This window comes from Corvus moneduloides, chromosome 14 (genome assembly GCF_009650955.1).
Source record: "Corvus moneduloides isolate bCorMon1 chromosome 14, bCorMon1.pri, whole genome shotgun sequence".
Taxonomy (NCBI): Eukaryota; Metazoa; Chordata; class Aves; order Passeriformes; family Corvidae; genus Corvus; species Corvus moneduloides.
This window is the reverse complement of record NC_045489.1, coordinates 18515104-18535257: the sequence shown is the minus strand read 5'-3', so window position 1 is coordinate 18535257 and position 20154 is coordinate 18515104. Positions and strand designations below refer to the sequence as shown.

General features: G+C 44.8%; 1 protein-coding gene across 2 annotated transcripts in view; it reads right to left on the bottom strand.

Annotated features, from left to right (window-relative positions):
* Nucleotides 1-20154, bottom strand: part of NEXMIF (neurite extension and migration factor) — a 156768-nt gene that overhangs the window by 134826 nt on the left and 1788 nt on the right. The window lies entirely within an intron of this gene.

Here is a 20154-nt window from a genome sequence, read left to right as displayed (position 1 = left end):
AAGCATTTACAGCAACTTAGGAGCATAAATCCCACTGATACTCAACAGTATTTGTGCCCTTAATGCCTTTAGCCATTACTGAAAATCTCATTCTTTTCCAGAGCTTTGGAGATATTCCAGAGGTCATACATGTAGTAAGAAATGGCAAGTGTCACAAGGTATTTTGTATTTCACAGAAATGCTATGCAGCTTTAGCACAGGCATCAAGAATACTGAATACATGTACTTAAAACACTAATGGGGAGTTTAGGAAGCAGGGAAAAGCTCCAGTCAAATTTAGCCAGTGAGTTTGGGGATAAGGTTGCTCTCTGTTGCATCCAAGCCAGCAAAAGTGGGATTCTGATTCTTTTTTATTCCACTGGTTCATGGGGTTTATGCCGCTGGAAGATGGAGCTGCAGTGTAACTACACTGTTACACACTGACACCACAAACCATAAATGGCTTCTCCCACTCTGACAATAACAACCAAAACTTTAGGCCTCCATTACAGCTAAATTAAACTGCTGAACAGTTTGACTACACCATTTAAAATGCATATTTTTGGGCAAGTCCCAGTTAGCTTTCAGCAAGTAGAGGAAGCCCCAGCCTTGATTAACAACCTCATTTACTCTGAGACACCCCTGCAGAGCCCGGTGATCGCTGCCTGCACCCACCACTGGAGATGAGAAGTCGGTGTGCAACTGCAGAAAATATTAAGTTTCAAGTACACGTGGAATTTTACATGGACCAGACAATCAGAGAATCACAACGGCCTGGGCTGGAAGGGACATTAAAGCTCATCTCCTTCCACCCCAACGGGCAGGGACACCTTCCACTATCCCAGGTAGCTCAGAGCTCCTCAAACCTGCCCTTGGACACTTCCAGGGATGGAGCAGGCCAGTTTGCAGTGGCTCTTGTAGCTGCCACTGCTTCAGATCTTCCTAGAACATAAAAAGTTCAATAAATAAAATCACTTCAGGACAACTCAGTGGATGAGCATCCACCAGGTCCTGTTAGGTACAGGGAACCCTGCACTGCTTGACTCGATAGGAGCACAGGAGTTTTTTTGCTCTGCAGCCTGATTCTCATCATCGACATCCTTGGGAACTGGGAGCCTACAGCACCTTTACACAACTGGACCATTAACTTCCTCCTTTCAGTTCAACCTTCTGTGAAAAAAGGATTACAAAGACTTGCTAATGAACATCACCAGTAAGCAACAGGGCCACAGTGCTGCTTTTGCAGCAGAACTGAATTTGATGGATACCAAGAGTGTTTAGCACCTGTACACAATTACACGGCCATGATGTGTCCGTGGTAAACTTCCACATATTGCAAAAAGAATTTTTATGAAAAAGAGTGCACAGGAGTTTGTTCACAACAGACTTGGAAGCTGCACTGTTATTCTGTTATCAACTGAGAAGCAAGAATAAAATAGAAACTTCCCAGTGAACACAAAGAAAAAATTACACTCCGAACATCTGCTTAGAAATCTTAGAATCAAGCTTTTTACAAAGCCTTATCTTTTAATTACCTCCTGCCCCCTTCCATGCCATCACTTTTGGCTTGCTAATTTAATTTCTTGGACATTTCTGCACTTATGAGTTTGACTGCATTACTTGCTTAAACCAACGACAAACTCCAGGTAGTTGTGAGATGAAAGACCGTAATAAATTTTATATTTTATACACATACAGACCAACATTACAGGCTACTGTGTTCTGTAGAAGGGTCCTGCAAGCAGTAAATCAGTCCTGCAAGAGCTCTGTGTGAGCGACTGCTTGGCTCCTCCTGCCTGGTGGCTGCCAGCGCCCGGTCACTTCCAAGCCCTCGCCAGCTCACGCCTCCCTGCTCCCTGTGACCATCTGCAGCTTGAGACGCGGCCTCCCTGCCAGGAGCACAAAGGAGACGAGGCAGGGGAAGCCAGGGAGACAAATCAAACAGCCAGGCAGTGCCCAAGCTTTCCTGCCAGCACCATTTCAGGCCAGCGTGATCATCCAACCCCGCGCAGGCTCCAGGCTCCTCCGCTACCGGCACAACCGCTGGAGCCGCAGCTCTGCAACCCCAGCATCATCGCTGCTGAGAGCATCTCTGCTGCCTGGGCACCACTTGACCTTCCAGATGCTGAAACCTGTTCCACAGCACTCAAGAGACACCACGGCCAAAGTGTGTCCCAGAGCAGAGCTGTATTTCTTGGAGATGGCGGTGGGATGCTCCCTGCAGCTCCAGCTCTCCCTTAGCCATGGCTATCATCCCCAGTTTTTTTGCTGGACTGCTTTTCTGCCCAGGAGGGCTGGAAAGAAGACAGGAACAGCAGCCCAGCTGCAGAAGATGAGTGGTCATTCCTCATGCCCCAAGACAAGCATTAGCTGCCACCTCAAAGCAGGCCAGCGAGTCCCAGGGCTCTCCCCCAGACCCGACTACCCGGGTCAAGCACACCCATCTGGCAAGAGACTCCTCACCCCTGACTGGGACTGCTGATCTGGTATTAAACAAGCTGTGCATCATTTCCATATGACCTTGATTCCTGCTCTTACAGTCCTGTTCCTGGACATACTTCAGATACATTTTGAAACTCTCAAGAGAGCACACTCAAGTTGTCGAATCAAGACTTAGAATAGACTCGCTGCAAATACACTGTTCAACTCACTTAATCCTTAATTAGGTTTCATTTTTTAATGCAAGCCTTCAACAATTAGCTCAGGAGAAACTGTAAAAGCAGAAGCCAGGCCACCAAGGACTTCTCCCACACACATCTCTCCACTGGTGTGGCTGCACCATTATTACACAGCTCCTGCAACCCAGCACGGACGTGGATGCACCAGTTGGACAGCACTTGTACAAATCCAGCCTGTAAAATCCAGACACCCCTCTGAAGTGCACTGTTCCCTGCAAAACACTGCCCTGCCATGAAACTTGCACACAAAGGGAACTATCTGCATAACTGACACCTGCTTTGAGCCAGGAAATAATCCTATCTCCCTAATGTCTGATCTACAAATGAGGTCTTTATTGTTTTCATTATACGTGCTGTTTACACACGGTTTCATAAAACTCACCACTAACAACTCATCTCCATAATTAATTGAAGTAGGTGGAAACCAGAGTAAGGATTAAAGAGAGGTTTTATCAGCTTAACTCTGAGGTGTCTTCCTGAAGTCACACACCCTCCATGTGCTGCTGCTGCCCTGTCTGCAAACCTGCAGCCGTGGGGAACAGGGAGCACTTGGCATTTTGGCACTTCCACTTTGTTCTCTGTATTCGTCTGCACGCAGAGCAAACAGCCACTGGTGGGAATTAGCAAAGGTCTGAGTTTTAACTCAAAATCTGAGCTTTTAAATAGTGACTTTAAAAACTCTCCTGCAATGTTTTGACTTAGTAAAAGCCAAACAGAACTTATTATATAAGATGTACAGCCACTGGGAACAACAGCTTAAAAAAAATAAATAATGATTTAGGATTAAATCCTCTAGATCATCTAGCCACATTATTTAATACCTTGACTGTGCATTTCCTGCTCTGACAGGAGCAACTCCAACCCAAGTCAGACAGTCCCATCACCAGCACACACATCGAGTCTGCCATGGGGTGGACCAACAATGAAGATGGAAATATTCATTTTATTCATTTTTTTCAAACCAAAAACAAGTTCAACTTAATATTATGTGATGTAGTTGGTTTATCCTCTGCCTGCCTTTTTCCACCAGAACTCCAAGATGTTCAACCAGGTACAACCCCTGCAGCTTTAAAAGCAAAGCAGGCAACTTCCAAACGTGCTGCTCTGGTTTCACCTCGCTCACACCACACCAGCAGCCACTTCTAGAACAGCTCCAGGCCCACTGAGACCTTCCCTGAATTCTGCAGCAACCAGACTCCTAAAAATGGGCAGGAGCTCACACTCACTTTTCCTGAAGCATCTGTCTGAAAAGCGTTGGATTTTAATGGTGTTATTTACAACTAACAATGTTATAAGCCATAAAAGCCTGAGTTTATAGGTTTCTTTCCTGCAGTAATGTTTATCTGACAATAATGTTGCAGACCACAGGTTTACACAGCAGGGACACCTGGTCTCCAGTTTATACTGAGGTCCAATTAGGTGGCAGGAAGAGGTACTGCTGCTCACCCTCCTCACTCCTCCATCTCAGCCACCTGAAAATTCAAATCTCCTCCCCCTGCTTTACCTTTAGATCTTATTTTATTAATGTTACTAAAACTACTGTCATCTTGTATGTATTTATCTAAAACTCCCTTCCATTGAGGGTCCATGAAATTGTCTTTATAACCCTGTCTTACAAATTGTTTAAGCTTAAACAGTCACTCTCAGTCCGTGAAGGAAAACTGGAAAACCTAAACGGAACCACCTCAGTTCCAAAGAGAAACCTCTTTTCTGTTCTTGCGAAACAGAAACTAATACTAGGTAGTCCTGGATGTTTAAGGCCACCATGTTCTCTAGATAAATTAAAAAATAATGAAACCTAGGGTTTTGATAGAACAGCAAGAATTGTAAAGAAGGTTCTGTTAACCCTGAATAAATCTCCTGAAGAGGGGTATTGGAGACACACAGAAATGGTGGATGAGTAAGAAATTGCAAGACATCTCATACTTAGCAAACTTCAAATAGTTCCTCTTTCCTGAACCCACTTCAGGACAAACAAAGCTACCTTTGTTAAAATGAGCCTATTGCAACACTGTCACAGCCAGCCTGGGCAGGGCAGGTAAACAATGATACCTGGAGCTGTTGTACTCCTGAAAACCAAAGCCCCATCCAAATCCAACCAGCTCAGAAGGAACTGGCACAAACCACCAAACCCAGAACCTTTTACTTCCACACAACTTGCTCCTGTTGCTTCCCCAGGCACACTGAGCTCAGTGCACCTCGAGATCATACGGAGGCACTCTCACATCATCAGGGCTGATGGACAGTTCTGTATTTGCTCAGAGATAACACCTGCCTCTCACAAGATTACTTTAGCACCTACTATAATGTGTTTAAATGATAAGTAGGTCTACAGGCACCTGAATTTGCTTTTTGATATATTTACTAAAATGCTGGCAGGTTTGATGCATGTTTTGCAGAGGCCTATTTTTTAAAATAGAGGAATTACACCTTGTTCTTACTTAAAAGTTTCTAAAATATTAGGCTAGACAGAGATCCAATTCCAGGCTTTAAACTGCTTGATAGACCTTAACAACAAGGCTGGCTTTTATGCATCATCTTGTAATGCAATAAATTTCACTTGAAACATCTTCACCTGTGCACCAAGACATGTCACTGTAATACAGAAAACCTGACATGAAAATAAAAATAAATTAATAAATTAGTTGCTCAAAGAACAACTGTCTTATGGCCAGAAAAACACACTTCCTATGAGAGACTCAAAGAGATAATCTTATTTTGGTTTATTGAAAGGTAATTTAAGTAAGGAATAATTATGAAGTACAACTAATCAGGCAGCACGTAATTTAAGACTGGAGACTGAGGTATGAGAGTTGATGGCCACAGTCCTCCGATTTCAGACTGGAAATGCAGTTAATGAAAAGCGGAGATTTTAACCTGAAGTTAATGTTCTACCTTCAACGATGGCACAGGAAGTTTTGAAGGTGTAACCTGAGCACCCAACAATAGAAAACAAACAGAAGAACCCAGCATTTCCTAATTTTTAACACCTGTGCTTCTGCGTGCTTGCTCTTTTGAAATCACATGGAGATCTGCTCCTCAGAGAAAGCTCTCTTCCTTTTCCCAGCTAACATTATTTGCCAACCTTCCTTTTCATTGTTTAGCACCATAATTCCCCCTCTCTCACTTATGCCCTCTCTGCTGAGGTATTCATAAAAATCCTCTGAATTCTTCTCCTCCTCCCTTTCCAACCCTCCCCACACAGACCTTTTTGTTCACACACAAACGTATGAATCAACCCAATGATTTGGCCACTTCCCATGGGGGAACATCAGCAGCATCCAGCACAGATTTAGGAACACACATTTTTAATCCACAGCCACCACTCCACCAGCAGCACATTCCTTGTCCGGTCTCCCAGGCCCACGGACAGGTGCCCACACCTGGGAGCAGGATCTGATGTGCAGGAAGCTGCCAGTGCCATTCCTACACACTGTCCATGGATGTTCCCAGCCTAGCAGCACAGGCTGTGTTCCTGGGAAAGAAAACCAGTCTTTTCAATAAAACACAGTCTCTCCTCTGCAGGATACAGCTCTCTGCATGTATCTGCTAACAACATCTCAGTATTTCTCCACCCCCTCCCCATGTTTCTCCTTTTTGTCAAGCTCTCCAGCATTTGTTCTGGGATCTAATTAAGGTCCCTTATCACCATGGCAAGAGGGGGGCAAGGTCTAACAAAACACCATTAATGAACCGATTGTTTTTGCTGGGCACATACAGAGTTCTAATCCCCAAAACTGGAACACATCTACACTTGAAAAAAAAAAAAATTAAATCTAAAGGAGTCTGTGTTGTTTACATTTTTGCAAGACTTGAACTAGAAGCCCTGGCATAATCCAACAGCACCTCAGAACTTATTTTTAATGGGAGTTTTATTCTGACTAGGACAGGCGGCTTCATTTTGTTTCCTCTTCTGAGCATATGCAGAAGTCTCGCTCCTACCATCTGACTCTCCTTCAAAGAGATGAGCTTCCTGTAAACTTCATTAGTTAGATGCCATTTTATAGGTAATTCAGAACCTCTTCCCACCTTTCTGGGTTATTAAATCTATTAACATCCCAGGATATTGTTATGTAAGTACTGCTCATCTCCATTATGCAGCAGAATTAGACGAGAGCGATTAGAACCAAGTTTGCCTTGTTTCTTCTCATTCCCTGTGTGAACTCAGCTACCACATGCCAAGAAAACCTTCAGGGGATGCAGCTTTGATACTGAAGGGAAGGACAAGCAAAGGAGAACCAAAGAAGTCCACGAGGGGAAAGAAACATGAGCACTTCAGGTGAGAGCTGTAAGGGAGAAGGTACCGTGTTTCCTTGCCCTGAAAGAGCAAATTCTTCACTCCTCCCAGCATTCATGTCCTTGTTCCCTCCCTTCATCTTCAATCCAACTTCCAGTAACATCCAAGGATTTTAATACCACCTACAGTCAACCCCTTGGAAGGATCCCCTCCAAGAAATATCTTGTTTAAATGCTACAGAAAGTGTTCCTCTTAACTCTACCCGTTCTTGAAACTCGCTCCCCAGTTACCTTTTGAAGAAACTGCTAAAAGAGGTTAATTTTTGGACAAGAAATCAGTTCTGGCCACAGGTAATCTACAAAAAGAACTCTCCACCTGTCACTAGAATAGAAGCCTTGAAAATAGAATCCTGAACCTTTCAATTAAGCATGAGAACTCCTCTATGCCATCTAAAGGGGAAGAAGTTTTACAGCCCAAACTTTGAATGTTGCCTCCTGTTCCCATCCTGTATAATAGGATACATACTGAAAACGTGATTCTCCAAGATGAGATAAAATGTAATGTTTTCCAAAGCAGGATGCATACTGGGAGAGCCATGGGATATCACACACAAGCAACAGGAAAAATGCAAGGAGGAAACTCCAGCAGAGGAGGAACTAAACTTCTTTCTACTGAAAGAAATCAAGAAGTATTCTTAAAGCAGCACTGAGAGACTTCTTCAACACACTTTTCAAACTTCAACTGATTTTCTCAAAGCTCCTGGGAAGCAAACACATCCATATTAATAATCCCATTAAACAAGTGAACAGGACAGAAAAGTGATGGCACTGCTGTAGGGCCAAGAGAGAAGTCAGTGTTGGCTCAGTGATACCTCCTGTGTATTTTAAAACTACTTCCCCTGTCCCCTGTTCTACTGTCATCACACATTTTGGAAAATAAAAGCCGATGCCAGAGAGGGGCACAGCAACTTCAGCCCACTGCTTCACATCCCCCCTACTTGTTAAATCCCTGCCTGCCCAGCTTGGTCACCTGCCCTTCTGGACAATAAAGTGTCTTCTAGTGGGAGTCCTTCTGCTCCGAAGGCCATCGCACAGTGCAAACAGAGCTCGTCCTGCGGTGTTTGCTCTCCCATCCTCTCTGCAGGAGAGGATCACGTGCAACAGTTGTGATGTTCTTTACTAAATGCACGTTTGCAGGCAGCGTGGCACAAACGAGACCGTAAGGGATGGCTGGTGAGAACACAAACACGTGTTGCTGTGTTTGTGTAGATGGCAAAGGCAAACAAACACCCCTCACATCCAAACCAGCCTTTGTTTTGTCCTTTGCTCCCACGTTCACGGCCCCACTGACCTCAGCGAGCACTTGTTACACCACACAGGTTTTTAAGAGAGTGGGTTAAGACAAAGTTTGGCCGTGCTGAGGAAGCAACACTGCCAGAGGCTGGATGGTAGAGCCTTGAGGTCTTCTGGCTAGCACATGCACAAGGCGCTCACCTCCCTGACGACAAAAACACTGAACTCCATTCAGAATTAAGCAGGAGGCTGACAAAATAAAGAAAAGTTTGGCTTGGTTGCAGCGAGCTACAGCACAGCTACAGCGCCCCATCCTTCTCACCCCCAGTCCTGCCTAAAACGCTGAGGACTTTGTAGAATCATTTAGGTTGGAGAAGACCTCCCAGATCATCAAGTCCAACCATTAATCCAGCACTGCCAAGTCCACCACTAAACCACATCCCCAAGTGGAACTTTTTGGAGGTTGACTCCAATAATGTTTCCTGCATGAGAGTGCTCAACCGGATTTTATTTCAGGCACAACCGTAATAAAACTACTTCTTATTACAACACGTAATTAGTGGTTAACTTTCCAAAATAAAAATGGCCGTGAAATTCAGAATCAGGCTATTCATCTACAAACCAGTAATTTTTTTCCTCAAACACTTCCCAAATATAAAAAAACCCACTTACATTGACAAATGCCACAGAATTACGACTCTGACCTATTGGGTAAATAAAGTCAATGTGATTTAAAATGATTCAAAGGGCTGGGAGTTGGACTCGATGATCCTTGTGGGTCCCTTCCAACACAGGATATTCTCTGGTTCTATAAAATTCCAGAAATCCAATGCTCACAGAGACTCTCAACCCTGCACATACATTCAGAAACTAAATACATTACATAGAGGTAGTAAACAGATTTGTAATGGGTGTCACTTATCCCTGTCAGCTGCGCTGATGAATAACACTGTTAACATGGATCGGATCGCCCACCAACTACAATCACAGGCTTCCCCTGTCCAAGAGCCACATAACTTCTCCAATTAGTTGCTCAGAACTAATTGTCAGATGCAATTTTCAGCCAGCAGTTTCTTCTCCCCCCTTAACATATTCCTTTTGCAGGCGTTGCCCTTGCTCAGCAACCTCCCTCCCTCCCTCCCACACTCCAGCGTCGTGTCCCAGACCTAATCTCTCCTCACAGCTTTTGAGCACAGCTCTTCCAGGCAGCTGACATTTAAATAAGCTCTGTATTGACTTTCCTCTGCTGTACCTCAAGTCCTCCTTGTTTTCCTTATGTTCATATTCCAACTCTGCTGCTGTGCAGCTCCTTCCGAAGGTAATGGAAGCGGAGCTGGACTGATAATCAATAAATACCTTCACCCTGCAATCCCTCAGAGGCCGAGTCCGGGAGGAGATTTCCCTCTCTTCCCAAGCATATTATTCACTATTTTGGATAAACTTCTAAAAGGCAGGAAAAGGTTCTTTCCCAAATCTGCAGCATGTTTCAGACAACGCTAAGCATGTGAACTTTCCTTTAACTCGCATTAAACCGATACAACTTTTAATTAAAAAAGTAATTTTGAAAAATTGCTTGTGCGGTGCAGAAGGTGATGTTCAGACAGCATCACTGATCCCTGGAGTTCTGCAGCCTTGAGTTTAATAAACTGAATTTTCAAAAGTAAACACAGCTTGCATCAGCACAAACCTTCTGTTTTAGCCTCGTATTTTCCATCCTTTCCCTGCTTAGCCAGAAGAGGATGTTCTCAGAGCACCACGCACTAAACACTGCATGGGTGTCACTGGACTGGAAAGGGAGAAAATTCCCAGCCCCTGGAGCTGTGTCTGCCCGCCAGGTGAGGAAGCCTTGCCTCTGATGGAGCAAGGGAGGCAGGTGAGACATCTCCTGTCCCACCCGCGACCACCAGAGCTGAGGAATGAACTCACAGCCCACCTGTCTCTTGGTGAAGAAAATCCCACAAGGCACAAGGACTGCCCTAAAATTTACACCTGAGCCTCTGCAATCCTACCCTCACACAGCAGCTCCTGCCTGCCTCCTCCAACTGTAATTTAGGATTTATTTTGCCTAATTTGTTATTTCCTGTAGTAAGTAATCCAGCAAGAGAGGGTGGGGGGGGCAAAGGGCAGAACAAAAGCAAAATAAAAACCAAAGCAAAAAATCTTGCCCTAGGTGGAAACAAGTCAAAAACACTCTCAGGTTTCCTTCTGTTTGTTTTTATAACTGTTCACTTGGTCTTTTTTTCTGGTTTGTTTTTTTTTTTTCCCCCGCAAGTTCTTTTAGAAGAATCATTTGAATTATCTTTACTCCTCAACTTCAAAATGATGCTCCATGGCAGTGGGTGTCATTTCTCCCTTTTCTCTCCTCTTTCCCCCTTACCAGTCTATCCCAGTTATCCCACTGCCCAGCACACAGGCTCAAACAAGGGATGGGAAGCCAAGATTCTTGGATTCATTTCCCAACTGCATTTCCAGCAGGTCATCAATTTCCCTGTGAGCTGGTTTGCTCCTCTGTACAGCAGGGAGAGGTGAGTTGTGCAGCTTTATCCCTGTTTATAAAACAAATACTCTGAGAATCCAGGCACGCTGTGCTGATCTGAAACACCAGGCATTCTGTTACAATACATAAATAAATATAAATACAGCATCTACCATTTTCACTCTACTTATTTGCATTTCTACTATTTTAAAACTTCTAATGTTGTTAGAAATGCCAAAAGGAGACGATTTCATGTTCTCATGCCTATTCCACCAGGAAATGCTAGGCCTGAATGCAATTTTTTCCTTCTGCTAAAACTGTACTTCTAACTGTATTTTCTCTGTCAAACCTTCATAAGAAAGCAACTTTAAAGGTGTTGTTTGCAGCTGCAGTGAAATAAACACTTACACATTCAGTACTACCCATGCTGAGCGAGGTATTTCATCCTCACATCCTTTAACTCCGAGCATACGATTATCCCGTAAAACTTAATTCTGGAGAGCATTTTATTAAATATGCATTGGGATTTGGTCTCAGTCCCATAAAATATTTAATCATGTGCCTAAACATTAAGTACCCCACCAAGTTTGGATTTTAGGCTGTCTGGTAACACACACAACAAACTCCAGAAGATAAAACACACTCATTCTTTATCTGAAGAGCTCCACTCCACAGATCAGCCTTTCAGAGATGTGCCAGCTCCAGCTCTAACTAGCTCTTCACACTTTTTTTAAGACTAATAGGCTCCACATATTCATCTCCAAAGGGTATAAATTCCCTTCCTCTCTTTCCCTTTTAAATATGTCAGGCAACATTACAAAAAAATAACATCTGTGCCACAGTTATGCAATAAGCAGCATGATAACCATTAAACTGCACTTTATAGAGAGTGGGCTGAATTAAAAAATAAAACAACAAAAAGGAAACAGGGGAAAAAGTTTAAAAGTTCACCTTTAAACCTTGGGATCAGGGAGGGTTTCAGCACCACAGCTCTCCCTTGCTTATTCCAGATGCCCAGTTTTGCTGCCCTTCCTCACTGATGCCTCGTGGCTATTAATGGAAGCCTGAATATACACGCCATGAACTGCAAAAATGGATTGAACCTGGCTGGAAGGGGCTTAAACATGCAGTAAGAAGATGAAGAATCCCAAAAGTGGTTTTAGTATGTGTGTACATTTTGTCAGAGTATACCAATAGCACTATATATTCTTTTCTTGCAACATTTAGCAAGCCTTCTCTTTTCATAAATATAGGTCAACAGAGCTAAACTCTGTTTTTGCCTCAACTCCCACTTTAAATGCATAAAAAATTAGACTTTTAGGGAGCAGAATGAAAGGAATGGTGTATTTCATGCTATTATATACCCAGCCAAGGATCCCAAAGGGTTTGTTTAGGCTTTAAAAACAAAACAAAAACCCTTGGCATTTGTCAGACTAAAACCATTTTTCTTTGGTCTTTGCACAGCCATCCTTTCCAGATTTGAATAAATAACATCAAACAAATTATTTTGACTTCCATTACCATGCAATGCACAGAAACTGTTCAAGGATAGACAGGGCAGAGTGGGGACAAAGCATTTGGGGACTCTGAGGAGGACCCTGCAGAGCCCCCATCAAACCTGGAAATGCTCCTTCCAACCCCTCTGCTCCCCTCATTATTTAAATTTAGGCAGCCTTATATTGCCCCAAAAAGAAAACATTCAAACAGCCACAGATAACAAGTTTAGCAGCAGCCACCACCACGGGGTATGGCTGTACCCATAAATGCATGGAGAGGGAAGGTATTAACAAAAATTTAAAAATATTGATTAAACTCTGAGCTACACATCAAGTTTTCAACCTGACCCTTGCAAATGTAGGTGTGATTTAATAGAGCCTCTTCAGCAAATGCCCAGGCCTAACTGAATAATAGAATATAATATATAATAATACCCTTAAATATAACCATGTATTATATAAACACAATATATTTCTATATATTTTATATATATATATATAATGTAAATACAGCAATACCCTTAAACTGCCTTTTGTTTTAACATCAGCCCAGGAATGCAGGGTGAGAACTCATAAATTCTATTCTCAGCTGCAGATTTCAGATATTTTATGTTTACTGCATGTTGCGATGGGGAACAGAACCCTTATGCTTTCACAGGAGGTTTATGGCACAAGGCAGTCATTAAGCACTTCTGATACAATATTTGGACTCCACCATGCACAAGCTCACTGATCACAATGCAGATGAAGACTTTTCCATACCACACCAGGCCAAAAAGCTTCAGAACACAATTTAAGCAGCATTTGCCTCTTCTCTCCATCATTTTCACTGAAATGTCCCACCAGCAACCCCTCCAGGAGCCACCTCCCTCCACTCCTGCTCTTGGCTCTTTGCTGGCATTGGGAGGCTTGGGCTGTTTTTAGTCTCAAGCCACTCATTTTGCCCAACATCCCCTCCAGACCACCTGCAGTGGTTGAAAAGTTAACCCAAGATACTTCCAAACTCACCCTGAACTAACCTTTAGCAAGTCTTGAACTGGTCCTAGTGAGGAATCCAGCACACAGACTGCACAGAGAGGTGAACACCATAAACAAGGGAGGAAGGGGGGATGTAGTTTACAGGGGAAAAAAACCAGAAGAGGCCTGAGATACCAGGGTGTGCTTACCACATGAACTGGAACCTGTAATTCCATACACCAGCAATCAGAACCAGTAATTAATTCCACACAAAAGCAACCATGTCACAGCCAACACATCGGTTCCTAACCAGCTCCAGCTCTGCATCACAACCAGTGCCCATCCTTCCCGCAAAGCCAGAAATGCTTCCAAAGGGTGGAATCAGCACTAGACCCTGCTGATGATTAAGCACCAGGTTTTAAACACCCCTTTGCAGAAGAAGAAAGGACTGTAAGCAGCACGTGGTTCTCAGCTCAACACTGTACAGGGACATAAACCATAACCTGAAGGTAAATCCTGAAACACAACTTTGTGCTGCCTGAAACAGCCGTAAGTTGTGACACTACTGAGCCATCAAGCCAATCAAAAATTCACTCTTTCAAAGCAGAGACCCCTTGGAAACACAGTGGCCTGCCCAACCTCCCATTCACCTCCCAAAAGGCTGCTGTTTGTAACTGCTGAGGAGGGACCATTCAAACCCAGAAAGCAGCAGGCAAGGAATGAGTACAAATTGACCAAAGAAACAGTCACAATAAACAAAACTCTTTTTTCCTGCAGTACAAACTCTCCCCATCAAATGATAAGCTAATCAGGCAAATAAGACAAGTAAGTGAAGGTTACCAGGTTAGGAAAAATTATTTGTTCTGTGGGAGGTTTCAGCTGACAGGTTCCTCCACATTTGCCACGCCTGGCTGGACTAACACCACGTGGCTCCTCTGCTTCACATCAACTCATGGGCACCATGGGCTAGAAATGGTCCTAAATTCCACTGTTATCCATTAGCCATGCTGCTTGTGTCATAGCCAGCTGAATTCCTGCACGAGCTGGCAAAGAATGCTCCATGTACTTCAGAATGAATCTATCTCACACACACAAGTCACTACATGGACAGGTGATTTTGAGATAGTAGATTTTCTTAGAGGCAGGCATAAACAAACCATGGGAAATTATTGTGTGCTGCTCCCTACAGCACCAGTGGTGCCAGGGAGATAGGGGTTTGCTTGGTTGCTTTAACATGAGCTGAAAAATTGTGGTCAGCAGCACTTTCCCTTCAGATCTTCCCAAAAATTCTACCCATCTTTCCACATGAAAGGCATAGCTGTCAATGAAGTTCACCTGCCCGTGTAACATTAGCAAAATCATTAAACAAAAAACCCACATCACAACTTTTTGTAGCTAAAATCATCCCATTCCCCAACAGTTTTCTTCATGCAGATGGGAACAGTGACCACCCTGAAAAAGGCAATTTTCGTTTTCCCCCTCGAGGTTCAGAGAGAGCCAAGATTACTAATTGCTCCATTCCCTGGAGCAATATGAAGTAAGACCCAGCATCCATCTGTATTACCACTGAAATACCAGCATGACCCTTCAATTCATATTCAGAGTATTAAAACATGACCTTGCGAGGCTACCAGAAAAAAATGCTGCTTGCTGGCCAAACAGACACCAGATTCACCCTGTACTGGGTGAATGCCCAGCCACCCTCCTCATTCCCATGAAACAGTTCAGCATTTCTCTGAAGTTATTCAACAACTGTGAAGGTCAAGTATTGTCCTGACTGGCCAGTCACAAACAAACCCACCTCTCGTGTCGATCTGTGCTTCAGCCACAGAGTAAAACCCCAACCAGAGGTGGGGGGAAAGGACAGGAAATTAGTATCAAAGGGCCCACACCTGCTCTCAACAGCACAGGCAATTCTTGCAGAGGGTTTAGCTGACCCAGCCAGAGACCTGAAAATTGGGGCCAATGCAGTGGATGGGAAAGAACTTTTTTTTCTTTCATGTGTAAAACTCATAGTTTCAGCTAAAATACGAAAAATTAAGAAAAGAGCTTCAGTGGCACTTCTGAAGAATAAAAAAAAAAAAAAAAAGGCCTTGGAAGCTTTAGATTTGAAGCTTCACAAGCTTCTTATGAAAAATGCAAGCTTTGAAAAACTTCTGAAGAATTAATATTCTTACTTTGGGCTCTTCTACTGCCAACGGACTATGGATGCTGTAACTAATAAAAAATAATTAATGCCAATAAACAGGCTCTTCATAAGGCTTCAGCTTCTCTCCTCCATCAAAGATTCAACTCATTCATTGGGACACTGTACAGGAAACAAAATTCACCCACACAACTTGTCTTTTCTACGTTTGGTGCCTCTGTGCTGTAACTTACAATTAAAATCCTCCCGAGTGCGAGGAAAGGAGTCGGATTTTTTTTTATAAGGACACAGCTCCTAAAGCAGTTCCAGAGCATGGCAGAGACCTCACCTGGAACAGAACTGGGAAAGAGCTGGGAGTTCGTGCACCATCCCTCCCAAGGGCCCAGGTCACACGCTGGGAATGAAACAACCAAGAAGTTTCTCAGGAGTGCTCCGAGCACCACACACTCCACCAAGCCACGTCCTGGCTCTCCTGAGAGTCTGACCATGTCCTGCAAGATCCACAAGAGCTGATTTTCCTGATAAACTCCACCTGAGTGTCCAAATACCTTCAAAAATGTAACAGTCTCATAGCATCAGCCACCTTCTCACCGGTTTCAGCACATCAGGAAAGGGACAGTGACAATGATGGGTTTTAGTAGGTGAGGAGCTCCTTGCCCTGGGGAAGAGCAGAGGTAGAAAATGCCTCATCTGTTTGGTGTTATTGTAGAAACCCTGACACTCCTCTCTCCAAGGGCCTCAGCGGAGCAGCGTGAAACAGCTCCAGACACCAGCAGGGAACATCACAAAGCAGGGAGGGACCTTCACACCATGCACTGCCAAACCCACCACGTGGAGCCCTTCTGCACAACAGAAACCCCACAGAAGCAAGGGGAGGAAGCTGATAAATTGGTAAAAAATCCCTAACTGGTGTCAAGGCCAGGCCTACAACCTCTGCTGCTCCTGCCAGCCTCAGTGACACACTGGAGACTGGCACTGCAACACCACGCAAGGCGACACCAGAAGTCAGACCTCAAGCTCCCTCTTAAGACAGAGGAACTCGTGGGCTGATGCCTGAGGAAAACAGCTACTGGCAGAGAGAAAGATCACAGTCATGACAGTGACAATTCAGAAAGGGGGTAAACTAATTAGCTGGGGTCCAAGCAGAAGCAATGCTGTTGGCCCAGCACACTGTGGTTCCACCTTCCCACAGGGCAACACCAGTAAATCAAGACAAGGAGATTGATCAGAAACTTCTAGTGACACATCCACCCAGATTCTGAAGATGCAGCACAAAACAAAGACAGAGAAGATCAGTGAAGGGCAACAATTAGCCAGCAGAATTTTCCATCATGGGAGACTATCGAGACAAGAGCTTAGATAAATTAAGCAAATCAGGCATCTCGTAGTCAAAAGCTTTTTTAAAAACAAACAGGGCTGCAAATACGAGCTCAGATTGCTGGGCATAAATCACCTTCTGAATGCTTAAGGGTTAGAAGAAAACTCTGCCCAGGGACAACAGCCCCATCACTGCCCACTACCAGATCTCTGTGCAGTTCCTCCAACTGAGCCAGCACAGACCCTGCCTGTGACTGGAGGGCACTGGGCCACATGCCTGGATTATTCACAGGGCTGACGTAGCAATGCAGACACAGATCCACCTCATCCGTGTCACTGTTTGGAGACTGCATAATCATAGCTCAGCCCATGCCAGAGCAACATGAGGAACACCTTCTGTACAGAAGAAATTCTCAAGATTTAAAGTTTTAACACAAGCTAACAAATGCCAGGGATGAAAGAAATCCTGGGATGAAAGATCTCCATGACACCTGCTTTGAATAAAAAGACATTGCTACAAAAATATCACAGACCTGCTGGTCTAGAGCCTTTGCTTCATGTCATTCCCCAGACATCAATTTGCAATAGAGGCACACAAAAGCAGCATTACACAGATTACATGCTACTCCCCTGAACTGCAAACAAAATCCACCCAGCACTACCCCCACAGCCCAAAGCACCACTGCACCAAAGCCACTTCTCCTGGCTGTTCCTAAGAGGACTTTGCTAAGGATAAGGGTTCAGCATTCATTTGCAGCACTGACGGCTCCTCCCGCAAACTTCGCTCTGGCTCAGCTTTCCCAAACACTCCCCATTTTCTCTCGTGCCTGCAGGCAGGTAAGCAGTGCTACCAACCCTTTGGCACTGGCAGCAGGACAGGCTTTATCCTCAATTTGTGCATCCTTTCAGGCAAACCCCCACGCCTGGATGCTCGAACCAGTTCACCATCTTCAGCATCTGTAACGTCACTGCTTTCTACACAACACAACACACAGTAATTATTTAATCTTTGCTTGTAACGGCACCCAGGAGCCCTAAAATCAAAAAACCAAAAGGCTGAGATCCCACCACGCCTCTCACACCATATACAGGTCACAAATCAGGTGGGTCCCTGTGCTGGAAGGGTCCAGACCCCTGCACAGGTGCCAAGTGACACTATGGGTGTGTACGACCAGCTCAGAGAAAAGAGGGAAGAGCAAGGTACCACAAAACACGGTTTGCTCAGTTTTATGCCACATGGCTCATTTACTCACTGCTGGCAGCTTCCACAAAATCAGGCTCGTCAAGCACCTGACTGTATACACAGGTAATGATTATAAAGCCAACTCAAGCGGGGCTAAAAGTACACAAAGATCTAGCATGAAAATAAAAAAGTGCAATCCTCTCCCAGGTGGAAAACAGGACTTTGAACGTAACAGGTGGATTATATAACCATTATTTTGCTCCCAATTCTCAAAATATATTTTTTTAAATACCCCCACAGACCAAAAACTGTCATTACTGAGAAGCAATAGCAATTTTACTCTGTTAAACAGTCAGGCTACCCATCTCTCTGAGGGCCAAACACAAACTCAGCCACAGCAGCATCGAAGAGCCCCCACACAAGGACCAGGGCAAGGCCTGGAGCATCCATGGCACTCCTCCCTGGATTCTGCCCAAGGAAAAGATTATTTCTTAATGCTGCTTTTTGTTTGCAACGGGGCATGAACTTCAAGGGGACGGTTCACTGCTGTGCTTGGGGAAAGCAGCACGGTTGGGCTGCTGCTACCACGGAAAAGCCTTAATATCCAAAAAATGCACCTCGCATAGATGGCTGTGTCCCACACCCAGGATACAACATGAGCCAGACCCCTTTGTTTGGGAACACTTTCTCCCAAAGCCTGGGGCCTTCTTGGTCCTGCAAGCACATTTGAGTCTTTTCATATGTTTCTTTGCAGAGCCAGGAAAAGGATACACACGTGACCCATCACAAAAACATCCACGAGGCCTCACCACCTCAAAAGAGAAGGACACCACCAAGGCACTGCCCCACACAGACGTACTCGGTGTCCCAGCTACGGAAGTTAAAACCCACTGGCCACAGCCTCTCCTCTTTTTTTCTATCTGAAAGAGACTCCTCAGCATTCAGACCTCAACGTTTAAGTGGGCTGCTGGAGCCTCGCCTCCAAAAGGCAACAGCAAACACAAAAAAAAAAAGGAAAAACAAACGCACAAAAATCCCCCTTCCCCGCCCCCAAAGCTGAGTGGAGAGCGAGGAGCAGAGAGGGAAAGGGGGATGAGGCACACGGGGAAGGCGGCCGGGTGCTCCCCTTTTCTGCCTCCCTTTTATTCCTGCTGAGTGTAGTAACACTTGAACTGGCTCTCTTTATTTGCAGCCGGATACGCGCTTTCAAAGATACTGTACTACTGTGTAGGCCAAGCAGGGACTCTCTTTCTTCCCTTGGTTAGGGCTTTTGGGAAAATAATTATTCACCAGAACTGCCATCGTGAACAGAGCAAGCTAAATCAATGTAGCTTTGTATGGGCCATTGCCACTGCAAAGCAAATACTCCATCAAGACATGGATCAGTGAGAATTTTATCACTAGGAATCCTTATGTACATCTTTGTGTATTTTTAATACCCACCTTATTGCTTGGCCTGCCCCCTCCCTCCCCATGCTCCTGCACCCCACCCTCCCCACGGATTTGTCTTGTGTCACTGGCAGCTATGGGGCTTGGCCATGAGATTCACATCAGTAAAAACATCTTAAATACACAGATTTATTATCCTTAAAAATAAAATTATAATAAAGCATTGGTGCAGAGCAGATTTATTCACTGAACAGGTTGATTTATTTAACAGACTTGACATACATCAAAACCTACTATAGGCTTACATAATTGTTATCCATTTAGCAGGTCTGGTTCTTTTGTCAAGTATTTGTTTTTCAAAAGTGATTCACTAAAGACTGCTGCCTTCTGCACAGCTCACATACCTTAACAAATGCAGTCTTGCATGGGGTATTAGCTGGAGTGACTTTAAATTGCATCCTACCTGCTTGAGCGCTGCCGCTATTTTTTTTAGCCTCTGTATTATTCCTTTACTAAACCACACGCACACACACACGGGAAAAAAAAAAAAAATTAAAAACAGAAAAGCAAGAGGCAGGAGCGTGTGTAGAGGCACACCGAGCCCCGCCGGCAGCAGCGTGTGCCGTGGGCTCGGTGTTACCGCAGTACCACGCCGCTCCAGCGATGCCAGCAGGTACCTCCGGCGCGGCACAGCCGAGTACCAGGATGTTGATGGCTGCACAGAGGTTTCGGGGCCGGCGCGGGGCAGGGGGGACGAGCAAAGCGCCGGGCGGAAACGGGGGGAAACCTCCGGGAGGATTTAAGGAGCACGGAGCCGTTTTGTTTTCCCGCAAGAGGCTCATTGAGGCCTCGGCTCGCACAGGCGCACCGCTCCCTCCGGCCTCACGCATCCACCCACGGCTCCCGGCCGCGAATCCCCCAAATACGCACCCATCCTGCGCGGGTTCCCAGTGGGAGGCGGAACACGGCGGAGCATCACCCAGAGCAAACCGATCGTCTCGGCG